The 26428-nt window shown below is 35.2% G+C and overlaps 1 long non-coding RNA gene across 1 annotated transcript in view; it reads left to right on the top strand.

Moving 5' to 3' along the window:
* Positions 1-22950, top strand: part of LOC140631576 (uncharacterized) — a 39434-nt gene extending 16484 nt beyond the window's left edge. The window contains exons 2-3 of the long non-coding RNA XR_012029114.1: positions 6581-6696; positions 22132-22950. This is a non-coding gene — a long non-coding RNA (uncharacterized lncRNA). The remainder of the gene's footprint in view (positions 1-6580; positions 6697-22131) is intronic.
* Positions 22951-26428: the final 3478 nt, after the last annotated feature.

Here is a 26428-nt window from a genome sequence, read left to right as displayed (position 1 = left end):
GAGGTTATGAAGATGACATTGGTGAGCATTCCCTGAACCACTAAATTTTAATGCAGGTTGATTTGGGCATATTTAGGTGAAGTGTGTAAAGGGCTGACTTCCTTGAGATTTCACAGTGTACATAGATCATAAATGCACATCCTTGATGTTTCCCAAAGGTCCTTATGTTATCTGCTTAGAAGGCAGTACATTATATGTGAAATGCTGAAATCACGTCCACTATATGCAGACAGTGAAAATTTTTTTTCTGTAAATATTGATTCTTCTTTAAAAGTTTCAGTGAATTAATGATGAAATATGTTTTAAATAATAGATTACAATAAGTTAATATGTATGAGAAATAGTTTGAGGAAATCATAAAGAATTGTGTCTTTCCCTAACAACAGTTATAGATAAAATGATAAATATTACTTTTGTCTTTCATTAGAAAAGTAATGCTTATTCCTTAAAGAACAGGTTGAACACAGAGAACATTTTATACTATCCCAAGAACCACCACCATACAATAATCATGCTAACATTTTGGTGCATTTCCTCTTATGTTTTTATATATAATTTATTTTGTTTAGCAGAGCATCAATTATATATTTAACTATACTATTTATCTTTATAGTTTGGGTCCAAAGCACAGATGTAAGCCTGAATCATGCCATATTTTTCACTTACACATGCACACACACACCAACCACAATTTTATCTGAAGGACAAGTCCTATTTACTCTCATGTCCTTACTTTAAGCCAGAATATGTATATGCTCCCTTGAAGCTGAAAGCTTCCAGAAGAGCTATCAGAGTTCATTAGCCTGATCTAAACAGTTGCCAAAACAGATGCCTGGGGTTGAGAAGAAACTCAGGACAGTTGCCACTGTGGATGTTGGAATTCATCATCTTATATAGTTCCAATGCTAATGCTTGGACTGCGACTTGTTTCAGAGACATTATTATCTTCCAGGCAGACCACTGGGTTTGTTTAAGGTAGAAGAGAGGACAGCCTTACCATCAGGGTCGTGAAAGCTAAGGATTTCACACCAACATTAGCCTTGGATTCCATGATAGCCATTTAGATTCAGTCATAAAAGTTACTTTTGCTAGGACAGAAGCCTGGCTAGGACAGGATATATCTCTGTGTCACCCATGAAACCACTTCCTTTTTACTTAAAGCTTTAGAGCAAGGGAGAGCCCACTCATTCTTTCTGTGCCTATCTGCTTTTATGGAAAGTTTAGCTCAGTAGTAATACTATCCTCACCTGATCCCAGGACCTCACTCTGGGCCACCTCAATCCAACTGGCTTAGAAGAATGGGGTTGGATCTTGTTCTCTTTTTCTCTCCTAAAGCTCCTGGCACCTTATATAAATAAGCCCACTAATTCCAAAACACAACTTCAATACTTTCCTTAAGCAATAAAACAAAAATTTACCTTACCAAACAAATCATTGTCCTCTACATATAAGGCCACATCACATGGTAGTTAACAGTATGGGTTCAGGCACCTGGGTGGCTCAGTGGTTGAGTATCTCCACCTGCCTTTGGCTCAGGTCGGGATCCTGGGATCCTGGGATCGAGTTCTCTCTCTGCCTATGTCTCTATCTCTTTATCTGTGTCTCTCATGAATAAACAAAATCTTAAAATGATAATGATAATAATAATAATAATAATAATAATAATAATAATAATAATAGTATCGGTTCTACAGCTTCAAGGCCGGGATGCAACTCTCATGTCTGTCATTTACTTTCTTTATGACCTTGGTCAAATACCATAAATCTTCTGTGCCTAGACTTCTTCATCTGCATAACAGAGACAATATCAATGTCTTCTTCACAAAGATGTATCAGAATTCAGAATTAACTTATGTAATGCACTTAGAAAAGCACTTGACAAGTAGTAAACACTGAATATATATTACTTATCAGTATCTTGATTTTTCTCACTCAGATTATGAGTATTTGCTATGCTATTTGATAGATGCCTATTTTCTATCAAATGAACTTAAGTTTTTTCAATAATTCTCTTATAATCAGACATTTAGCTTTTTTTTTCAGTTATTTACTACTATTACTCTATGGATATAAATATCTTTGTGCACGAAGTTGCTTATGTTTAGTGTTACATTTTTGAGTTCAAGTTTTCCAAAATGGAAACAACTACATTAAGGAATAAACAGTTAGGAGCACCTGATAAATTTTGCCAGAATACCTTACAGAATCAATCTAATTGTGTTCAGCAATTTTGATGCCAATTTAGTCTCATATCTCAAAAGGTAGAATGTGAAAAAGAAAAAAAGCCTCTTCCCCAATTTTTTAAACAAAGTTGTCAAGCCTAACCTTCAGACATTACCATGGATCTTATCTCTCCTCACTTTTTGTTCTGAGAGCAATAATACCATGCCAAACCAATACGTGGGCTTGAATTTAAACTTGGTAAAAGTGTAAAATGGTAGCTGACCTGCAATACCAATATTCTCAGTCTGTACAGCTCTCGGTATATATTGCTTAAACATTCATTGTACCAAAAGCCTTATGATGGAATCAAATGAAAAAAAGGGATGACTCAGAGACAAATACCTGAGATAAACCTGAAATGCATAAATTCAGGATAGTAGATAAAGAAAACTTAGAAAAGCAAAATCATTTCCTATCATCAAAATGTTACTATAGAAGAGCAGCATAGCAAAGTAGGTAATGAGAGCTCTAGGTTAGACTGCTTAGTGTAAGTGTGAGGTCTACCACAAATAATGTTTATTTTGAGCTAGTCTTAATATTAGATAAAATCTAATGGGAGACTGAATTTTGGTAGGTCTTCATTTATGGTACAGGGATGACTGAATTCAACTGTCCCCTAACATTCCTCATAAAATTTTGGATGGGCATGTGATCACCCAGTTAAACTACATTTCCCGCAACTCTCACATCTGAGTTTGGCTGTGTGATAGAGTTCTGGCCATGGGGATATGAGAAGAAATTGAGTGTGCAATGCCTGGACATTGCCTTTAAAAGGAGTGAGTGTATACTCTCTAGTCTTTGCCTCTTCCCATAGTTTGATACATGGTGAGATGTGAAGGATGTGCCTTGGTTACACATACAAAACAAAAATATTGTAGATGACTGAGCTGAACTGTTCTATGAGAAGGGGTTAAGGTTCCAGGCATTTTAAAAGTAGGGTTTCCTTGTTATTGCAACTTAAGCTGCACCCTTTCTAATATAATACAACTCCACCAAAAGTCATTTGTTTTTATTTGAATTTTTAAAAAGAATAGGCACAAAATATCTAAAAAACATATTCACTGACTTCCACATTGTTCAATGATCTTACCCTAGCTGCCAGGAGTACCGTTGGTCCCCCACCTTCATCTGTCAGTTCTTCAAAGTTTGCCTTAGCTGTATAAGGCCACCTTGCCCATGTTCACACCCTAATAAACAGCTTGCACACTACAACTTTCTCATGTCTACTTCCCAGAGAGTTCAACCTACAACAGTATGATAGAAGTGGTCCCAAAACTCAGGCGGTAGAGTGGATTCTACGGCTGGATTAGTCACCGTCTGGCTGTCAGTTAAGGTCTCATCATTTGTAGACAGAACACAGATGGACCTTGGTACAACTACATGGCCCAATTGCTAAAACTCACTGGTGCTGAATTGTGATGGTGTACCAGAGCAAGGGAAGGCGTGAGCTAACACAATGTATGAAGCATTTGAAAAACTGGGGTAAATAGTAACCATAATGACAATGGAATTAAGTGGCTATTAGTAAGCTCCACTGATGCTCTAGAAAAAGACAATGAAAAGCTGAGAGCAATTAACAGGCAATTGAAAGCCAAGTGTGAGAGCCAGAGAGCCTCTTTGGTGGTAATAAGCTCTCACTTCCTGCAGCAAGGGGCCAAAGTTAAGGACCAGACTCAACATTTAATTGTTACTTAAGGAATTTGTACTTTGTCTTCCAAAGACTCTAGGTTCCTCAGAGATAGAGGTCTTGGTAATCCATAAGGCATACTGCCACCAGGGAACTAAGCAAGAGACCCTTTGGGTTATAAGCAAGAGCCATTGCCTCAGCACTTTGCACACAATGTGTCAAGAGACCAGTTGGCAGAAAGTCACCCCCTTGGCAGAGTTCCTATTACACAACATGGCAAGGATGAATATTTTTGGCACTCCAGTGTTCCACTTGGGTGCTGCTTGATACTCCTTGCCAAATTTTGATGCTACATCAACAAGTGAAGCAACATTGCCCTGAGAAGGACATAGTGGCCAGAAATGAGGTTCTGGATCATGCCACCAGATAAGCCAATGAAATCACCAGAGACACTAACTGGTGTTTAGGAAAATCTGGAATGTACAGATGAGGAAAGACACAAAGAGCATCAGTTGCAACCCCAAAACCAGCTATCATAGCAGGGGCTCTGGTTTATCTCAACTAAATTTCCTTTTCTAAGTTTATCTCAAAAAGAGGGAAATCAATTGGAGAATTATATATTTATATATTTATAATTTATATATTTTATAAGTTTATATAAGTTTATATATTTATAAATTTTTATATATAAATTTATATATTTATAAATATACATATATCTATATATACATAGTCACACACATATGTATATTTACATACAGTCACACACATAAATATATCTAATCTGTGTATATGTAATTATATATAATTTACATATATTTACAATAATAGACATACAAAATTTTAGATATACAAATCTGAGTGCAAAGGGTGGATTATAGTGGGCACAATGATGCACTGCTTAAGGAAGGGTTTGTCTCAGCCACTGGAAGAGACAACTGGAAGAGCCAAGGCTGTCTCAGACAACAACCCTTGGCTATCAGCCCCTTAAGGAACTGCCTTAGCTGCACATTCATCTGACTCAAGGTTACACCCTTCCTGGGGAAACACACATTCAGTGACTAACTGTGGTAGGGTATTAAAAGCCTAACCATTTTGGCCCAACCAAGGATAATTCTGGATGGACCATTTTAACTCTGGAGTTAGCCAAAGCTGTTATCATCAGATGGGCATTGTGGCTCTCTTTTTGCCCCATGTGGCTTCCTTTCTCTTCTTCTCATGGGTTTTGCTCTTATAGGCATTCCCTAATAAACATTGCATATGCTACAACTGGTCTCAGCATCTGCTTGCCAGGAAATCTACCCTGTTGTGACATACACTTTAACCCTCATACCCCTTGAAACACATTATTCACTTAGATTATAAGACAGTGTAGTCTCTTGTTTTTTCTTCTACTGCATCCGGCCACTATTTCTTCCCCCTTTTTTGTCCTTTCTTTAACTCAGCATGCTCCAGGACTCCCTTTTCAGTCTTTATCCCTCTTATCTCTCCATTTCTCATGCTGATATTAGCTAGTCCTCTTGCTTTAAAAATCATGCAATCTGTTTTTAATAAAGCAGACAAAACATTTTGTTAAAACTGTGGAGGCCGAGAAAATGAAGGCCATTCCACTTCAAGTTCAGCATTAGCACAAGTACAGCCATCCCAGGCCCCTGTGAATAAGAGCTGAAATTTACATTACTTCAGTTACAGGAAGAAAACAGTTTACAGCTTAACGTCCTAGAAAGCCCCATATTAGAATGAGAACAGAGCCCAAGCCAAGGGCTGGAAGCCCCATATTAGAATAAGAACAGAGCTCAATGCCCTTAAAAGCCCTATATTAGAATGTAAAGGGAACTTGAAAAATTCCTCCACCCCTTCTGGAGGTCCCCTAGACTAGCCCATAAAACTCAGCTGAAACCCACCTAGGGGTCCAAGTCCCTGCTCTGCTGTGTCAGCTGTGTCGGGTATACTTGGACCCAAGCTCGAGCTTGTAAATAAACCCTCGTGTGTTTGCATCGGTGTCGGCTCCTTCGTGGTTTCTCCGATTCCCAATCTTGGGCACAACAAAAACACTGAAATCATGTCACTCCTGCCAAAACCATCCCATAAAACTCAGTTTTGGTTTTGTTTGTTTTTTGCTACAATGATCTACAGGTGTTGACACTAAGGGCTCTCAGACCTAGATATACATTAGAATTACCTGGGGAGCTGAAGATCTAGGTTAGAAAAAATAAGTACAGTATTTCAACTTTATGAAAAATTATTTATGAAAAGAATTTTGATAAAACAGGTATATTATTATGTCACCAAATCAAGTACAGATAATGTTACCAAGCAATAACAGCCACAGATATAGGTATAATAAAGCACACTTTTGAATACTACTAAAGTCAGATTCATACTTATGTCCATAACCACTCCCAACCATTACCATTAATCATTAATTACATAGATCAAACCTTAAGAATCATCTTTGGTTTTCCACTTTTTCTCATACCCTTACTCCATCCATCACCAAAGCCTGTGGCTCTATTTTCAAAATATATCCTTTATAGAAGTAATCATTAATGTTCAACACATATATCCCCAATATCCTTCATATTTCCCAGTCCCTGTGGATTTTAAGTTGGAACCATGGAATTAATACAAGTCAAGGAAGTTTGAATGGCAATAATGAGTATCATCTCCAGTCTAAAGAATCTAGGAGCTGATATGCCTCCTTTATCTCTCATTCTTCCTCTGCTGCAGTGACCTTGAAGGCGCCATGCTCCAGATGGTGAAGCTAAAGATGGAAGAAACTTTGATTCTCCAGTCACCATTTGGAAGAGAGCTTCTTTGGACAGCTGCCCAAACTGCATCAGACTGTGAGATAAAAAATACACTTTTAATGGGTTAAGCCATGGAGATTTGGGGATTTATGTCTTATAGCAGCTAGCATTAATTACTCTAAAAATTAACATTGGTAACAGGAATGGGCAGGGGTTCTCTAAAGAAAACAAAAGCAAAAATATAAAGCATATGTTCAGGGGTCAAATGTCAGGTATAGTAACTATGATCATATCATTACTGAGCTAGCAACTCTAGGGGAGGAAATGGGAAAATAGAAAATAAGTAGTGTTCATTGCGAAGTATAGGCTCTAAAACTATCCCTCTTCACAGATTTTCCTCTCTCCACTTCCCACAATTTAACCCTTCATTCTGTTCTATATCATTTTATATTACTCATTATTATCCTAAATTATACTATATTGTTGTTTCCTCATTGAGGATCTGTCTCACGAGCATAAAATCTCCACAAAGAAATGGCATAGAGTCCCATGTTTACCATTTTATCATTAGAATCTTTAGCAGTATCTGCCATACAGTAACAAAGAATAAATGTTGAATGAATGAACATACTTTTCATTTGAGATGAAGACTCCTTTAATATGCTGTGGGAACTGTTGTTACTCTTCCCTCTCTCTCTTATTCTACTTCACTTTCTTGTTCTCTCTACACAGTCTCTTTTCTTTTCCATTTGTGCATCTGCCTATTCTTTTCTCCCCACAGACTGGTTTCTCTGCTTCCAAGTTTACCCAACAGCCCCCCATTTTCCAAATTAATGTGTTCTCTTGCTATACTGTAATTCCAAGTTACCCTAAGAAATTATCTAATTTAGCTAGCTTGGGCCATTTATGATCATGTATGGTTATTTGGGGGGAGGAGATATATACACAATGGTTAATGCAATGTCCTAGGCAGAAATCTCAAAAGATGTCTACTATAAATGTTCTTGGCAACAGAATAATGAAGAGGAAGCTGATTAATGAATTTTCAAATAGTTGTCCCCTATTTGTGGCATAAATCCTGTACAGGTGGTTCCTGAGGATACCAACCATTGGAAAAAGTAATGAAGAAAAGCCCTAAAACTGCATTCTAAAAAGGAAATAGCTGAGTATTGACCATTTTGAAGAACAAGGAAATAATAAATATTTTAATCAAATCATATATCATGCAATACCCCCAAATCTTTGGAGTTACTTGCTCACAGTTATATGTTTAAAGCAAAACTCTCCTCATTGGAAGCATTCAATCACAATATTACACAAAGATTATGAGGGTTAAAAATGGAATCACATATGCTTTTTCTTATATGTAAATATTTTATTCTGTCATTCATTTAGGAAAAGAAAAATTAAACAGCTCTAGCAACAAATTTATAAGCAGATGAAAAAGAAAGTCAGCTATAGTTTATTCTGGTACTTGCCTGGAAAAAGTTATAGATCAAAATAAAGATTCTGACAGTAAATACTATGTTTATGAGTGTGTTTTGTCCATGAATAGAGCTACTGATTTAAAATAAACTCACAGCTTATACTTCAAAAATTATGTTTTAAATGTTACTCTAATTATGTTGTCCAGTATAATCAGGCCTATTGGCACTGTCATTTTAGGAAAATAATTTTAATATATTTTGTTATTTGATAACTCTTTAATGTATTTGTGGCATACATAGTTGTGTAATATATACATATATCTGTATGTATGCAATATATATGTATATCCTGTAAACACATTGTTTTGAGTTGAAAATATTAAATTTAAATAAAATTTAAAACTATACCATGGATGTGTAGTTATCCTACCTCTTAAGTTCTCCAATCAAATTTTTCAGTTACCCATTATCCTCTATTGCCCAGAAACTGTCAAATTTTACTAGAGTACTAAGGTCTTATTATTTTTTTCCATGAAATATGTCTTCTGTTTCCCTTTCCATACCAATCAGAAGTTACATTCCAGAATGTCAGATAGATGATTATCTTATTATTGTATATGGTAAAAAAAAAGTTTTAATTTTCCCCATGTTCATTCAAGTAGGACACACACACACACCCCAAACTGACAATATGCTAAGGGTTAAAGAAACAATAGCGAACAAGCCAATTTCCTACACTTTTGTCATTTAGAGTCTAATAAATAAAATTATTAAGCCCTTACTATATGCCAACAGGTGATAACAAAGTATGGTAGCACATTTTGTTCTTTCAACCCTCTGACCTAGGGTTAATAACATTTTAAAGATGTCATAAATTATTTAACAAGTCAAAACTCAGATGGTGTTATATTTCTAAGTCTCTGGATATCAAATGCTCAAACACAAATATTAGGCATTAAGATAGTGCTTAAGGCACTATTAGATAGAATTTGAATAAGAAACAAAGGACCTGACATTCCCATTTCATCAAAAACCTTTTCCTTCTAGATAATTGCTGAACACACTAAATACATATATCGCTAATAAATGGTAATCCACACCAGCACATTAGTATTAGGTAAGCTAACAATTATACCCACACTCAAGACTTTCTTGTGACCTAGATCAAACACACAGTTTCAACTTAAGTACTAAGTGGGCTTCTATACGTCAAAGAATGGAATCCAATCAGGTTGATTCTCTAGGTTTGAGTAATGCTCTGAGAGGAACATAGAGATACAAGAGGGGCAATTGGCTATCTCATGCAGGAGTAGGCTTTGGTCTCCTTATTGGAGAGAAGAGAACGAGAAGGAGCTGCACAGTGACCCTGATTATAAATAACAATAGTCTAACCATTGATCCAAAGACAGAAGGTTTCTTTCTCTAGAGAAAAAGGAAAAAAAAAAATGTTTTGGAAAGAATGGAGCTTCCTCTCCCATGAAATTAGTAAATGTTGAAACCAAAATATGATTCAGGTCTTTTTCACTCCAAGAATTATTATTTTAACCACTCTACTTTTTTAAATGTTATTATCATGTATTTTTTAAAGAGAGCTTTATTTACAAAAAATGAACTTTAAACCAATAGAATATTTATAGGATCCATTTTTAAGCATACATGATTATTCTGCTTCTCTTTCCAGCAAACTGCTTCTTCCCACTACACTAATTCATTCCACTCATTTCTCGCATTGGTATTCTTGCCAAAGTGGTTTTTCCCAGATTTTTTTTCCCCAGATTTTATTAGCCCTCCAATTTAGATTGAGGAACAATCTAAAACTTTCCATTAGTGATATTTTATTGAAATAGAAAGATCAGGGCACCTAGGTGGCTCAGTCAGCTAGGTGCCTGCCTTTGGTTCAGGTTATGATCTTAGGGTCCTGGGATCAAGTCCATGTTGGGCTTCCTGCTCAGCGAGGAGCCTGCTTCTCCCTTTCCCTCTGCCTCTCCTCCCTACTCAGGCTCTCTCTCTCTAAAATAAATAAATAAAATCTTTTAAAAACAGAAACAAAAAGATCAAAATAATTATCATGATTAAATATTAACCAAAGCAATGATAACCTTAGAAGAAAACCTATTTAACCTTATGAGAAATATGTTTTGTCTTCATTTTTTTTTTTACTTTAAACCTGAAACATTAATGAAATAAAAAATCTTCTACTTTACAAGATACCCTCATTCTGGGTAATATGGAACATATAGCCCATGAAAGCCCAATATTATTAAGTAAGTTGTGCTTTATTTTTTTGAAATGTTCATTTCTTTCCCCCACCACCAGATTTTGGGATAGGTATGCCCTTCAAAATCCTTGTGACTTTGAAGTTTTTTCTCCCATTTCTGGATTTTTTTTTCCTTTCTTTCTACTTGGTAAACTATGGATTGATAATACTCAAATCCTATGGGTCATTGGCACTGCACTTCACAAATGTGCATGCCTACAAAATTGTACATTTCCTAATTTTAGAATTTGCTACAATGTTGTAACCATAACACTATGCCATAACACTGTGCCATAACACGATGACATCCTGGAAAGAAAAGACTGTATCCCATTCAATTCTTAAATTTTCCTGCTGCAAAGCCTACCCCTCGCTGTACCTGTCTATGAACTGAACAAATGATGTTTGGAAGTGAGCAAGTACAAAGATTCACAACTCGAAACTCCCAGAGGATTATTCCTCTTCCCCATCCCCAGATCTATTAATACCCATATGAATATAACAAGCAAATTCTCACTTGGTGTTTTAACCTCTATTTAGTTCTGGGAAATCCATAATTTGTGAGTAAGTTACAGGATGAAAAGATTAATTTGTGGTGACTCATTTTGATCTATGTTAAGCAGGACAACAAAATGTATAAACTTCAAATTTTCAGAGTCTAGATTCTATGCAATTCAAAGGTATGGTATCTTATAAGAAAATTAAAGTTGACCGTCCAGCTCTTTAACTATTTGATAACTCCATTCATATAGGGAAATATTTTGATTCAGCCACTCAACTTTTTAGACCATAACAAAAATCTATATGTGAAAAAGAAATAAATTATTAGCAAAGAAAAATAAACTTGAAAACTTAGGAAAATCAAATAACAACTCTTGTTAGTTACTGGTATTGACTTCATAGAAAATAGTTGGACATATAAAGGTATTTGAATGTTTTTCTGATTTAGACCATCTAAATCATTTTAGAATCACTTATATATGATTGTTAAGAGGTCTTTGTTTCATTCCACAAAGACATTTGAACATTTACTAAGTAGCAGTTACCACAGCTTTAGATGATGAAGAAAAACAACCAGAGAATCACATGCATAAGCCTTAATTAGGAAATGCCTAGCAGAAGAAGTCTTCCAAGAAGTATTTAACTTGGGGAAGGCTTCAAAAGAGTCCCTAACTTGTGTTAAAGGGATTTAGCAGAAGGAGATTGGCCAGAATTTAGTTATTTTCAGGAATGATTGATGAAAGATAGTTCTGGGAAAATGAGGGATTGTTCTTGTAAATTACCATTTATTGATTGAGCAATTTGGGATGCAGAGGAAAAGTAAGGAGATAAAGTTGTGTATAAGAGGGAGTAGGGAAGACAGCTGCAGGAAACAAGGACATGCATTTTAAAATGCACAGCAGTAAGAAGACAAGGTACCACTGAAGAAGTTATTGTCACCACCAATACTGAAACAGCCTGTTCATCTAAACAAACACAAAGTATACAAATGCCTACCCCAGATCCTGAAAAACAAACAATAAAGTTATAAGGCATAGTTAAAAGTTGTGTTTGTCATATGGAAGTTATCTTTATCTTTCTTATAGCATACAATATCTAGAGGAAAATATTTACTATATTCTCACATCTAGAAAAATGTGTTTCTTCTAATAAACTATTGTTATTATATGAAAAGAAATTTATTATATGAAAATGAAACGTAATTAATCAGTATATCCTTCCTTGTGCTGATCATCAGAAAACTTGAGAACTAGTTTATAATCCTCCTAAGGCAATGGTCAGAACTTATAGTGCATAATTTTATTATAAATACCATCCTTGGATTTATCCTATTTTTCTTTCTTTGCCTGAATGTCCTTATAATTAAAAATACATGTATTTTTGTAAATGACTTTAAATCATTCTTAGAAAATTTGAGTAGATGAATTAAAAGATGAATGAATGATAAATAAATATATCCCTCCAAAATTTTTTTACAACTGACAAATGCAAGTTCTAGAGTTCTATTATAACACTACATTAAGTTGAGCACTAAAAGCAAAATTGGTTATTATTTAAAATTTGGTGTTGGGCATTCTCCCAATGCACATTTTCCACACCAGAAAGTTAGAGTTTTACTGGCCTTAATTCCTATCTTTAAACTCATCTCATATCCAAACAAGCTGTTTTATTCAATAAATATTTATAAAGCTCCCTTCTGACATGCATTTAAAGTTGTTCTGTCAAAGAGAAAAGGTTAGCAAAGCTCAACTAGACCAAATGGAATGCTTGAGAGAACAGAACTGTCTTTGGCAATTTTTGAACGTTAATACTGTTAGTGGATTCTATGTCCTTGGACAAGGAATTCTGTAGCTCTGGGCTGGAATTGACAAATTTGTCAGTAGCACCTGCCCACGCCAGTCTCTATATGGGATGAGTAATAAGCCATCACATTAGGGTTAAACATGGTAATGCAGAAAAAAATTTATTTTCAAGTAAGCATTCTCAGCTATTTGATGTCTTTAAAAGAAAGCTTGCACTGTTGCTTTGAGTCTGATAGATGCTCTATTCCACTTCAGAGGAAGGTACCATTTAACATTGAAATATCTGCAGAAGAGACATTATTAAGTGAAATATTTAGAGAATTTTCCAGAAAAAATGGGGTTGCTCCTTGAAGTTACTGAAACTATTTTCTCATCTTTTAATAGCACCTCTTAAGTAAAAACTAAAATGTGCAGTAATTCTCTGCTTGATCACCAGAGACTTCTCATTTAAACACCAGATATAAACAGTTGAAATTGAGATTCAAACTGAGCAAATGTTCAGTTTAGTAAGACAAGTACATGTTAAAGCTGTAGATTTGGGAAAAACCGTGTGAATCTGAAATGTAATGCCTATATCTCTATGGGACAAAATAAGAGCAAATGCAGATCTTTTTTGTTACATGACTGATTTGTGTAATGGGATATAGAGTAATACTGATAATTAAAGAGATACATAGAAACATGAAGGAATCTCTGATAGAAATAAAGTTAAAAAGAGGGGGAATGGATTAAATACCAGAAGTTTTATTTATTTTCTCAACTATGTGTTAGCAATAGAGGTTACCATGTAAATGAATTTCTAAATTGTTAGTCAATGTTAGACATTTTCTCACCAAATTAAAAATGCTAAATCCTAGTATTTAACTTTTCCAGTAACTTGCTACTTGAATTTAGGCGAGTTTCTTTATAAGACACTATTTTTATCAATAAAAATGGAGCTAATAATATCTTTTCTTCCTTTCTCCCAAGATCATTATAAGTGTAAAATGATATAGTAGGTAAATGTAAAGCTCTGCATTTAAATTCAAATGTTAATTGTTCAAAATAAGTCAGTTGCTCCCAATATAGATAGGATAGGAGAAACTATTTTTAAAATTATACTTGAAAATATAAGATTATAACCTCCTGTTAAAAAGCTGATGAAATCCAAGACTACAAAAACAGAACTGTTGTGTAGCTCAAAGGACAGAACAAGCTATCTTACCCTGTACTGGTCACATCAAGTAGACATTGCTCAAAACTTTAAGAAGCTTTCTAAGAAGGTAGTGTTGAGAAACTGTGCCCTAGGAAAAAAACTTTGAAAGAGTCACAGATGATTACACAGGACAAGTAAGGTTTCAGAAGTGGTGTCATTAGACCATTACACCAGAAAAAGAAATTGGGCTTGAAATACTCCTAGCAATCAGATCTGTCCAATAAGTGAAAAGACAATGCTACAATATAATGAACTTCCTGTCATTAGAAGGGATCAAGTATAGGCTATATAATCAATCAACTGTCAGTGTGCAAAAGAGAAAGCATCACTAGACATGCTCCAAAATCTCTTCCAACTAAATAATTTAATATGGTGAACATAGTAGTAATACTAAAATTAACAATATTATATAATGGAAAACTGCCATCTTATGGAACTAGATTTCTCCAATGGAAAAATCACTGAGTAATGTACTAATATGCTATTACTCTGAAGATGATGGTTCTGAATGGTAAAAAGGATACAAAAAGACCAATTAGCTCTTGTCTACCATTTTCACAATGAATGCTATGATTTCCACATGGATAAAAACAAATTTTTTAATGTGAACATGAAATTTGTCTATCATTTCTATTAATGGGAGCAGAAATTGCTTCTGTTTTGAAAATAAACTATAAAATTTTTGTCTCAGAAATGACTTACAAGGGATCCCTGGGTGGCGTAGCGGTTTAGCACCTGCCTTTGGCCCAGGGCACAATCCTGGAGACCCGGGATCGAATCCCACATCGGGCTCCCGGTGCATGGAGCCTGCTTCTCCCTCTGCCTATGTCTCTGCCTCTCTCTCTCTCTCAATGTGTGACTATCATAAATAAATAAAAATTAAAAAAAAAAGAAATGACTTACAAGAAGTAAATTGGGGTTTTTTTTGAGTTAATACCAAGAATATTATATTATGAAACTAATAACTTTTTCATAAATAAAGTTATGGTCCAATAGAAAATGACTTGAGTTAGTTTTTTTTTTTCTTTCTTGTTTCCTTGGGGTTTTTGTAAGGTTTGGGGGCTTTGTTTGTTTTTCATTTAACTTCAAGTTAGTTAACATATAGTGTAGTATTGGTTTCAGTAGAGTTTAGTGATTCATCACTTATATATAAAACCCAGTGCTCATCCCAACAAGTGTCTGCATATGAGTGAAATCATATGGTATTTGTCTTTCTCTAACTGATTTATTTCACTTAGCATAATACACTCTAGTTCCATCCACATTGTTATAAATGGCAAGATTTCATTATTTTTGATTGCCAAGTAATATTTCAATATATATATCTTTATATATATATCTTTATAAATATCCAAGTAATATTTCAATATATCTATTCTTTATATCTATCTATCTATTTATCTATTTATCTGTCATCTATTTATCTATCTATCATCTATCTATATCTCTCTATCTCTCTATCTATCTATTATCTATCTATCTATCTATCTATCTATCTATCTATCTATCTATCATCATCTATCTCACTTCTTTACCCATTTGTCAGCCAATCAACATTTGGGCTCTTTTCATAATTTGACTATTGCTGATCATGCTACTATAAACATTGGGATGCATGTTTCCCCCCAAATCAGCATTTTTATATCCTTTGGATAAATATCTAGTAGGGCAATTGCTGGGTTGTAGGGTAGCTCTATTTTTAACTTTTTGGGGAACCTCTATACTGTTTTCCAGAGTGGCTGCACCAGTTTGTATTCCCACCAACCATGCAGGAGGGTTCCCCTTTCTCTACATCCTTCCCAACATCTGTTATTTCCTGAGTTGTTCACTTTAGCCATTCTGACAGATGTGAGGTGGTATCTCATTGTGGTTTTGATTTGTATTTGCCTGATGATGTATGATGTTGAGCATCTTTTCATGTGACTGTTAGCTATCTGGATGTCTTCTTTAGGAAAGCATCTGTTCATGTCTTCTATCCATTTCTTAACCGGAGTATTTGTTTTTGGGGTGTTGAGTTTGATAAGTTCTTTATAGATTTTGGATACCAACCCTTTATCTGATATATCATTTGTAAATAACTTCTTCCATTCTGTAGGTTGCCTTTTAGTTTTTTTGCTCTTTCCTTTGTTGTGCAGAAGCTTTTTATATTGATGAAGTCCTAATAGTTCATTTTTGCTTTTGCTTCCCTTCCCTCCAGAGATGTGTCTTGTAAGAAGTTGCTGGGGCCAGGGCCAAAGGAATAGCTGCCTGTCTTCTCCTTTAGAATAAATTCCTGTCTCACATTTAGGTCTTTAATCCATTTTGAATTTATTTTTTGTGTATGGTGTAAGAAAATGGTCGAGGTTCATTCTTTTGCATGTTGCTGTGCAATTTTCCCAACTCTGTCTATTGATGAGACTTTTTTCCATTGGATATTCTTTTGTGCTTTGTTGAACAAATAGTATGTTGAACATACAGTTTTGTGTCCATTTCTGGGTTTTCTATTCTGTTCCATTGATCTATATGTCTGTTTTTGTGCCAGTACCATACTGTCTTGATTATTACAGCTTTGTAATATAGCTTGATGTCTGAAATTGTGATATCTCCCACTATAGCTTGACGTCTGAAATTGTGATATCTCCCACTTTGCTTTTCTTTCTCAACATTTACTTTAGCTATTCAGGGTCTTTTGTGGTTCCATACAATTTTAGAATTGTTTGTTCTAGCTCTGTGAAAAATGCTGCTCTCATTTTGATAAGGATTTGCACTGAGTGTGTAGTTTGCTTTGGATGGTATAGACATTGTAACAGTATTTTTTCTCTTTTGATCCATGAACATGGAACATTTTTCCATTTCTTTGGGTCTTCTTTAATTTCTTTCATAAGTATTCTATAGTTTATTGAGTATAGATCTTTTACTCCTTTAGTTAGGTTTATTCCTAGATATCTTATAGTTTTTGATGCACTTTTAAATGGAATTGATTCCTTCGTTTCCCTTCCTGCAGCTTAATTATTGGAATTCATGTATTAGTTCTAGCAATATTTTGGTGGAGTTTTTCAGTAGTTTTGTTTGTAATCTCTCCTCTTTCATTCAGAATTTTATTTATTTGGATCCATTCTCTTTTCTTTTTGTTAAGTCCAGCTAGGGGTTTATCAATCTTGTTAATTCTTTCAATAAACCAGCTTATAGTTTCCTTGATCTGTTCTACCATTTTAAAAAATTTCTGTATCATTTTTTGTTCCAATCTCTATTATTTTCCTTCTTCTATTTGCTGTTCTTTTTCCAATTTCTTTACATATAATGCTAGGTTGTGTATTTGAGATTTTCCTTGTTTTTTTTGAAAGCTTGTAGTGCTATGACTGCCTTTGCTGAACCCCAAAGGTTTTGGACTGCCATGTTTTTATTTTCATTTGCTTCTATGCATTTTTTAAATTTCTTCTTTAATTTCCTAGTTAACCCATTCATTCTTTAGTATGATGTTCATTGTTCATTAACCTCCATGTACTTGTGGTCTTTCCAAATTTCTTCTTGCAGTTGACTTCAAGTTTCATAGTGTTGTTGTCTGAAAATATCTATGGTATGATCACAATCTTTTTGTACCAGTTGAGGCCTGATTTGTGACTCAGTATGTGATCTGGAAAATGTTCTGCATGCTTTTGAAAAGAATAGGTATTCTCTTGCTTTAGAATGAAATGCTGTGAATATGTTCTTTAAGCCCACCTGGTCCAGTGTGTCATTCAAAGCCACTGTTTCCTTGTTGATTTTCTGCTTAGATTATCTGTCCAGTACTGTGAGTGGGATGTTGAAGTCCTTCACTATCACTGTATTACTGTCAATAAATCTCTTTAAGTTTGTTATTAATTGATTTATGTATTTGCTGCTGCCCAGTTTGGGGCATAAATATTCACAATTCTTAGATCATCTTGCCTGATAGGCTCCTTTATTATGATATAGTATCCTTTTCATATTTTATTATAGTCTTTGGTTTAAAATATAGTTTGTCTAATATAAGGATTGCTACTCCAGCTTTCTTTTGATATCCATTAGCATGATAGTGGTTCTCCATCCCCTCGTTTTCAATCTGAAGGTGTCTTTGGGTCTAAAAGGAGTCTCTTGTAAGCAGTGTATTTATGGGTCTTGTTTTTTTTTATCCATTGAGTCCATTTACATCCAAAGTGATTATTGATAGGAGATATGAATTTAGTGCCATTGTATTCCCTATAAAGTTTCTGTGCCTACAGGTTGTCTCTGTTCCTTTCTTTTCTTTGTTACTTTTGGTTTTTCTTTTCTGCTCAAAGGATTCCCTTTAATGCTGAGCTGGGTTAGTGTTCACAAATTCCTTTAGTGATTGCTTGTCTTGGAAACTCTCTCTTGCCTTCTATTCTTAATGACAGGCTTGCTGGATAAGGTACTCTTTGCTGTGCATTTTTCCCATTTAGCACATTGAATATATCATGCCACTTTTTTCTCACCTATCAAGTTTCTGTGGACAGGTCTGCTGCCAGCCTTATGTGTCTACCCTTATAGGTTAGGGATCTTTTCTCCCAAGCTGCTTTCAGAATTCTCTCTTTATCCTTGTGGGTTTTTAAAAAATATTTTATTTAAATTCATTTTGCCAACATATAATACCCAGTGTTCATCTCATTAAGTGCCCTCATAAGTACCCATCACCCAGTTACCCCATCCTCCCATTCTCCTCCCCTTTTGCAACTCTTTGTTTGTTTCCCAGAATTAGTATTTTGTAAGTTTCACTATGATCTGTCTTGGTGTTGACCTGTTTTTGTTTATTTGGAGGGGTGTTCTCTGTGACTCTTGGATGCCTGTTTCTTTCCCTGAATTAAGGAAGTTCTCAGCTATAATTTGTTCAAATAAGCTTTCTGCTCCTTTTTCCCACTCTACTTCTTCTGGGACTCCTATGATATGGATATAATTGGATTTTATAGAATTACTGAGTTCCTTGTCTACATTTGTGATCTAATAGTTTTACTTCCCTCTTCTTTTCAGCTTTGTTATTTTCCATGATTTTATCTTTTATTTCAACTATTCATTCTTCTGCTTCTTCCATCCTCACTGTGATTATATCTAGTTAGTTTTGCATCTCAGTTATAGCATTTTTTATTCCGACTTCACTAGTTTTTAGGTCCTTTATCTCACCAGCCAGGGTTTCTCTGGTATCTTCTATGTTTCTTTCGAGCCCAGCTAGTATTCTTATGACTATTGGTCTAAATTCTTATTCAAATATATTGTTTATATCTATTTTTAGCAAATCCTTGTCTGTGATTTCTTCCTGATCTTTCTTTTAGAGAGAGTTCCTTCATCTTCTCATTATGTCTGGGTTGCTGTCTTCTGCATATTTTGAAAGCTTGTCATGTTTCCTGCTCCTGAGAGTAATACATATTAAGAAGGGGTCATACCCTGTTCAAGACCTGGCTCTTCAGGAAATGTTTCTGGTGTATACTATATGCACTCTGCTGTTGTGTTTTGATTGCTCTTTTCCACAGGTCAGTCCTCTGTAGAGTTCCTCCTTGCTTGCAGTGGGGAGTGTTTGGACCTTTAACTAAGTATGCTTTGATCCGTTTCCTAAGATAAGCCCAATTTTTTAAAAAAAAGAAAAAAAAGCCTAATCCAAGAAAAAAGGAAAAGAATCAAAAAAGCAAACAACAACAACACAAAACTATAAGCCTGATTCTAAAGAAAAAGAAAGAAAGAAGAAAAAGAAAAGAAAAGAAAAGAAAAGAAGCTTGACACAGACATGAGGAAAGGAAACAAATCAATAAATTTTAAAAACTTATGAGATTCATACCAAAGAAGGGAAAAATAGAAAAACAAAACAAAATAAAATAAAATAATAAAAAATAAAAATCTAAAAAACAACTGTGGTTCTATTTCCATCAGAACTGAAGCTGATAGTTTGGAATACTATATGATCAGTAAAATTAGTACATTCAGGGGTTCTTCAGGGGCCTTCTGAGGGAGAGGACCACTGCACTGGTTCACAGTCAGACCAACCCTTGTAAAGATTCCCTTGTCAGCATCAGAGGGTGGGGTTTGGTATAAGCGCCCCCAGTGGAGGCTGGAAGTGCTGTGTTTCTCTCTGAAGTCCATCGTGCTAATGGGTCAGGGGTGGAAGATGGCACCACACTACCTTCTCATCTCTGGGGAAGGGTACTTGAATCCCTGGCTGTTCAGGAGGTCCTTACAGAAAAGCAAACAATCTCCTCTCCTATATCCTAGGCTCTCATCAGCTCCCTGCCCTTAATCTGTCTGTTCCCAGTCATCAGCATGCCCAGCAGCACAGTTCTGTGTTTTATCTCTGGCCAGTGGCTGGGATTCAAAACTCCAAATCTTAAAGAGCCCATCAAGGTGCAGACCCACACCCCTCCCATGGAGGAGAGGTTTTGTCTCAGAAAAGCAGTCACACAGCAAGCACACAATTTCTGGAGTCTATTGTGATGCACAGTGGAAAGCTGTGACCAGGTTATCTGCCCCCCCATGCATGCCTCTGTCCTCTGCTGATGAACTGCTGCTCAAAGTCTCCTGGTGGGTCTTTTGTCCTTGGAGAGGCAAAATACCTCTTCTGAATGTACTGTAGACAGGAGAGTGATCTCTCCCAGTATGATCCAAGGGAACCCCTCACTGAAACATACTGTGCAAACCTTTGGGCTGCTCTCCCACTGTCTCTATGACCTGGTTCTACACAAAGGGTTCCCTCCCCTTTGCAGTACGATGGCTTTTCTCTCCCCCAGTTCATGGCTCTGAACCTCGCATCTGCCATGTTCTCTTCCTCCAATTGTGCAGATTGTTTTCTTAATCCTCAGATCAATTTCCTAGTTGTTAAAAATGATTTGATGTTCATCTAGCTGTGTTCTGGGGACCAAGAAAGCTCAAGGTCCCCATACTACTCCACAATCATAACTCCTTTTTAACTTTCTGTCTCATTTCAAATGGAAATTGTTGGCAGAGAGTTAGCTAAGTTTTCAGAATGCACCACTCTCTATGAGCTAAGTAATTTTAAAATTTCTTGATTTTAGTATATGTACATTTAATTTACATATAAACACACATTTAAACAAAGAATCTCTACTAGATTTTGTGGACATATATGGAAGAAATTCAAAATTCATTTTAACATCATATTTGACTATATGCTAAACTAAATATATAATTTGGCCCCTTATTCTTTGTTGCTATTCAAGTACATTGAGAAAGTCCAGACAGGCTAGGTTGGACCATTCCAAAACCATACAGTTAGAATCATAAGATTTTGAGGTCATAACTGTCCTCAGGGAACATCTCTTGAAGGGAATCACATTATCAATTGTCTTTGGAGACCAGGCAAATAAAAGAAAGGTAAGACCTCAGAAAATGACAGAATTTATGGACAATTATAGACTATCCCTTGACAAAATGTATCGGATTCAATTTATAAAAATTATATAATGCTCAATAAACATTTTTCTGTACCAGATCTGATTCAGAGCCATGTAGGCGAAACTCTGGATCTAATGCTCAGCCTCATCTAATGGATAACAAACAAAAGTGAATGTTGCATTAAGTAAGTGACTTACTCAAAGTTATTACAATAAGTCATGGCAAAACCAGATCTACATTCTAAGTGTTCTGTCTTTCAGTTGCATAACTTTTACATTACACAATGACTATTGCCAATATTCATAGCTCTTTGTTCTGGCTTTTTAAAAAATATTTTATTTATTTATTTATGAGAGACACAGAGAGTGAGAAAGAAAGAGAGAGAGAGATGCAGAGGGAGAAGCAGGCCCCATGCAGGTAGCCTAGTGTGGGACTCAATCCCAGGACTCCAAGATCACACCCTGGGCCAAAGGCAGGAGCTAGATGGCTAAGCCACCTAGGGATCCCCTGTTCTGGCCTTTAACATGTTTTCATAAACAAAAAAAATGTGTTTAATTATACACTGATATCTTTTATAATCCTAATTCACAGTTCTTTTTGCTTTTTCCTATTTACAAAAGGCTACTATGTGAAGTAAAATATAGTGAAAAAACTTTATAAATATGTTTAGTGGATATCCCTGTAAGTTGGTGGAAAAGTTACACTACTCTATGTTATGAAGCACCCAAAGTTTTCTATTCTGAAAGGCAGTTATATAATGAAAACTGAGTCTACCATATTTTCTTATCCATATCTAATTTTGCTGTATTTGCATAAATATCTCCTTGAAGAGAACAGTAAACCATTTTATAACCCCCTGTGCAGTTGGCCTGGCATGGATCTTCATAGTCTGATATTAGTAAAAGAAATTTTGTTAGGATAAGTCAAAGAAAAATAATTGTTTGCTTGCTAATAAGTCATCTGTAGATAGACCATAATCTTACTTTTTTTTTTTTACAGCTTGAACATGTGTCATTGCATTTGGGGAAAGATTCATTTTTGCTTAGTGGAGACATAGCAAGAAACTGAAGCCTCAATCTGGTGATCTGCAAGAAAGACATCGTACCAGAAATAATCACCATGTTTACATTGGTTATGTCCATCAGGACATTAAACAATTGTTGTTCCTAAATAGGCCAGAGAAGAGAAACAAAAAATCTAATGAGCATCATTATTGAAGTGGCTTCAATCTCAGAACCCAAATTACAATTATTATTTGCCTCTAAGGCTTCTGATTATATAGGAATTCTTCAATAACAATTTATCTCTTCCAGAAATTTGTTCTTCATTCTTAAAATAGAAGCCTAACTCTTCCATGAACATAATGATGAAAGATGAGAGCATGCAGCCTAACCCATTTGTATGAATGAGTTGGTTTGATTTCCTTTTTGGCAACTCCAAACCCAAAGCATTAGGAATAAATGTGTTCATTCAACAAAAAATGCGTCTTATTTGATTGAATAATGCTCTGATCCAAGCAAAAAAGTCTGAAAAAGTGGAAAAGATTTGTGAGGAAGCTAATGAGATATTCATATTGTAATAGAAATAAAGCCACTCACTGGAATTTTTTGGAGACATATTTAATTCTCATCTGGAATGTAAGAACAGCGCACAGCTCTTTCCCACTGACACATAGTTTCTAAACAGTTCTAGTTATTCCCTGGTCCTACAACCAATTGTTTATTTAGCCTTTGGTATTGGTAATGCCTGTGTCTGTTAAGATTTTTTGGTTATCATCAACAAAAATCGACATTTAATAATCAAGGAAAATAAAAAATTTACTGGAGGGCACCTGGATGGCTCAGTCCATTAAATGTCTGTCTTCAGTTCAGGTCATGATCAAGAGTTGGATCAAGCACCACATTGGATTTCCTGTTCAGCAAAGAGCCTGCTTCTCCTTCTGCCCTTCATCTCACTCACTAGTGATCTCTCTCTCTCAAATAAATAAATAAAATCTTAAAAAAAAAATTCACTGGAAGATAATCATGTAGCACACAGATTCAAAGATAATACAGATAAGCCAGATTCAGAGATGGACAAGAATCAGGAAAACTAAATAATTGAGTTCCCAAAGGCAAGTATCTGACTGGCAGAACTTGAGACATGCTCAGAGAAGACACAATGCTTTGTGGCAATTGCAAGAAAACCACACAGAGAACAGGTGACTCTCTAAAAGGAAAAGAGGGTGAGACTATCAAATGGGAGGCAGGGGTATAAAATAAATATGCACTACACTGCCCTTCATATTTTGGCTTCAATCAGTGTAAGACTTGCTAATAGAGGCCCAGAGTACCTGTACAGGCTTTTGCTCATTCCTCCTGATTTGCCTCCATCTGACTCCAGTCTTGCTATCTGATTAAAGACACATTTTCTTCACTTCTGATTTGGGACCACACTTGCACTGTGTGCTGATACTGTGTACTGCTGTTTCATGCTTCAGTATCACAAAAAGGAAATCAAGCAAACCATCAAAGACTATTTTAACAGGAATCAGGCTGAAAATTTGTTATTTTTTTCCACTTTATTTTATAGAAACATAACTGTCTACTACCAATAGTTTCTGGATGTCTCTGAATTCATTATAACAAACAGTATCAAACAAAGAAAAAACATTTTTTCATATAAATCAGAAGTGAAAAACCAATTTGTGTTTTTCGGGTTTCCAAACTTTAAAGCTTCATGTAGAAATAAATTTTGAGGAATATTTATTTCTTTAACAAGAACACCTAAAAACAATTTTACATGCCCAACATGCCATGGTGAGCATTTTGACTGATGGATATTTTATGATGTGCTTAGTAGGCCTAAATGAAATTCTTATCTGCAGCAGCATCAATTACTAAAATTTGCTATTTCCACCCCATGATGAGTGCTTTGCAAACATTAGTCCCTGATGTTGAGATACACTTGTGAGATGAATGGCCCTATTTCTATGTTATGGATAAAGACACTAAAGCCTACTTAGGGTCTAAGTAACATACCTAGAGTCCTTAGCTAGCAAATGCTTAGAAGTGGGGGCTAAAGGCTTCTTGGAATTCAGTTGTTACCCACTATGCCATAATTCTCCCCAAATCACCAGCTTTGAATATTATTTAGGAAAAATGAATCTAACTTATTCTTATTAGGTGGCTCAAATTTAATTCAGCTGACTTAGTCACAGATGGTGTCTATAAAATTTAAATAAAGGGGTAGAATTCAGTGTAGAAGGGTCAGGAGCACCAATAATATTCAAATTTCACATTGTAAAAATAAATTATAGTAACTCTCTAATGAAGTCAACTGATACTTTTTTTTTTTAATTGCCCATCATTCAGAGCTTACTAGGAAGTAACCACATTACTAGAGACATAATTTAACCATATGACAAAAGTTATGGTTAATATTATTTAGTACTCATCATTTGATTAATATCAAACATAAAAATATGCCCACTTCTTGCCCCATCCTATTTTTTCTAGTCTTTTCCTAAATGGAAATTGTTGTCTATTCTTTTTTTTTTTTTTTTTTTTGTTGTCTATTCTATACATGGTTTCTCACCATCAACAGTATTGACATTTTGTGTTGAATAATTTTTTGTTTTGGGAGCTGTCCTGTTCGTTGTAAGATGTTTAGCACTATATCTCACCTTATCCCACCAGATGCCAATAGCACCACCTCCCCAGAGTGACAACCAAAAATATATCCAGAATTCCCCAAATGTTTTGGGGACTACAGGGAGAAGGAATAAAATCAATCTCAATTGAGAATCACTACTCTAGAGTTTATCCCTTCTGTACCAACTTCTTGTATTCATCTCTGCCATGTTTGTAAGAATTTTCCCATCTCTATAATCACCTTCTCTCCAGAATGCTTAAAATCTTTTATATAGATTCTTCTCATTGGCTTTAAATACACAAGTCACCCCCTTTTATGAATACTGATTAATTAATTAATTAAAAGTCAACTGACCCCTTAAGCTTGTCTTAGTTCCTGTTTTGTCTCTATTTTCTTAGCCAAGTTTCTTAGAAAAGCCATCTATTCATATTGTATCATTTACTCACTTTTTTTCCACTCTGTAGCCCCATCCAAAATTGGTTTCCATCAATCCCTCTCTTTCCTTGGCTTCTGTACTTAACAGTCTCCTGATTTTCTTTTCTTTCTGGAAATTTCTCTCTCTCTTCCCTATCATGCTCATTCTCCATTACTTCACCATGAGATGGTGGAGTTTCTCAAGTCTAATTTCTAATTCGCCTTTTCTTTTAACACAAGATTCTGCACTTCAATGATCCCAGAGCTTAAATAACTACATATATAGTGACAGCTCACAACATTCCCAGGTCTCTCCTGGGAGCACCAACTGACTGTATGGGTCTAAATGATTTGACATTTTCTTTTGGAGATCCCAGAGCACCTCAAAGGCCAGATGTCCAAAATAAGACTTATTATAATAAAACTTATGATCATTCCATCTCTAAACCTATTTTTGTTCAATTCTTTATACAATAACTGGACCTTTGACTCATCTTGTTTTGCAGTTGAGAAATCTAAATGTTATTCCTGAAACCTCCATTTTATCTCTTTATCAATTTAATCACAAAATTATGTAAATTTTCCTCTTACATGTCTCTCAATTCTATCTCCCTATTCCATATTCATCAATTCTGGCCTAGCACACACAATATTTTTCTCATACTTGGAGTTATGACAATAGTCTCCAACTAATTCTACCAGAATCTTCTCTCTGATCACACATTCTCTACATCTTTAAAACTTTAAAAGGCCCCCCAATGCCATGCAAAACACACATTATTTAAAGTTTATACTACAAGCAAATCAATGTACAAAGCATTGTAGCCAATACCTCATCAAGCTATACAGAAGTGAAATCTACAATGACAACAACAAAACAGCAACCAAAACATGAAACCTTCACTATGAACCAAATACTATTCTAAGTACTTTACACACATAGAGTAATTGAATCTTCATAACAGTCCTAAGAGGTAAATATTATTTTCATGTCTATTTCATGGATGAAAATACTGAGTCACACAGAGTCAGAAGCAATCTTTTCAGATCACACCATGATGGAGGGTCAGAGGCAGGACTGTAATCCAGACACTCTGGTTCCAGGTTTACAGTTTAGACAACCACATTATTTTCTCTCCTAATAAAATAATTTTAACCACTTCAAAAATCATATGCCAAGATTTTTATTTAACTGAGATTTTCTTACCACTTTTAAAGTGATAACTAGCATAACCATTGGGAAAAAATG

Source organism: Canis lupus, chromosome 4 (genome assembly GCF_048164855.1).
Source record: "Canis lupus baileyi chromosome 4, mCanLup2.hap1, whole genome shotgun sequence".
Taxonomy (NCBI): domain Eukaryota; kingdom Metazoa; phylum Chordata; class Mammalia; order Carnivora; family Canidae; genus Canis; species Canis lupus.
The sequence above is the reverse complement of the archived record's forward strand: the minus strand, read 5'-3'. Positions and strand labels throughout refer to the sequence as shown.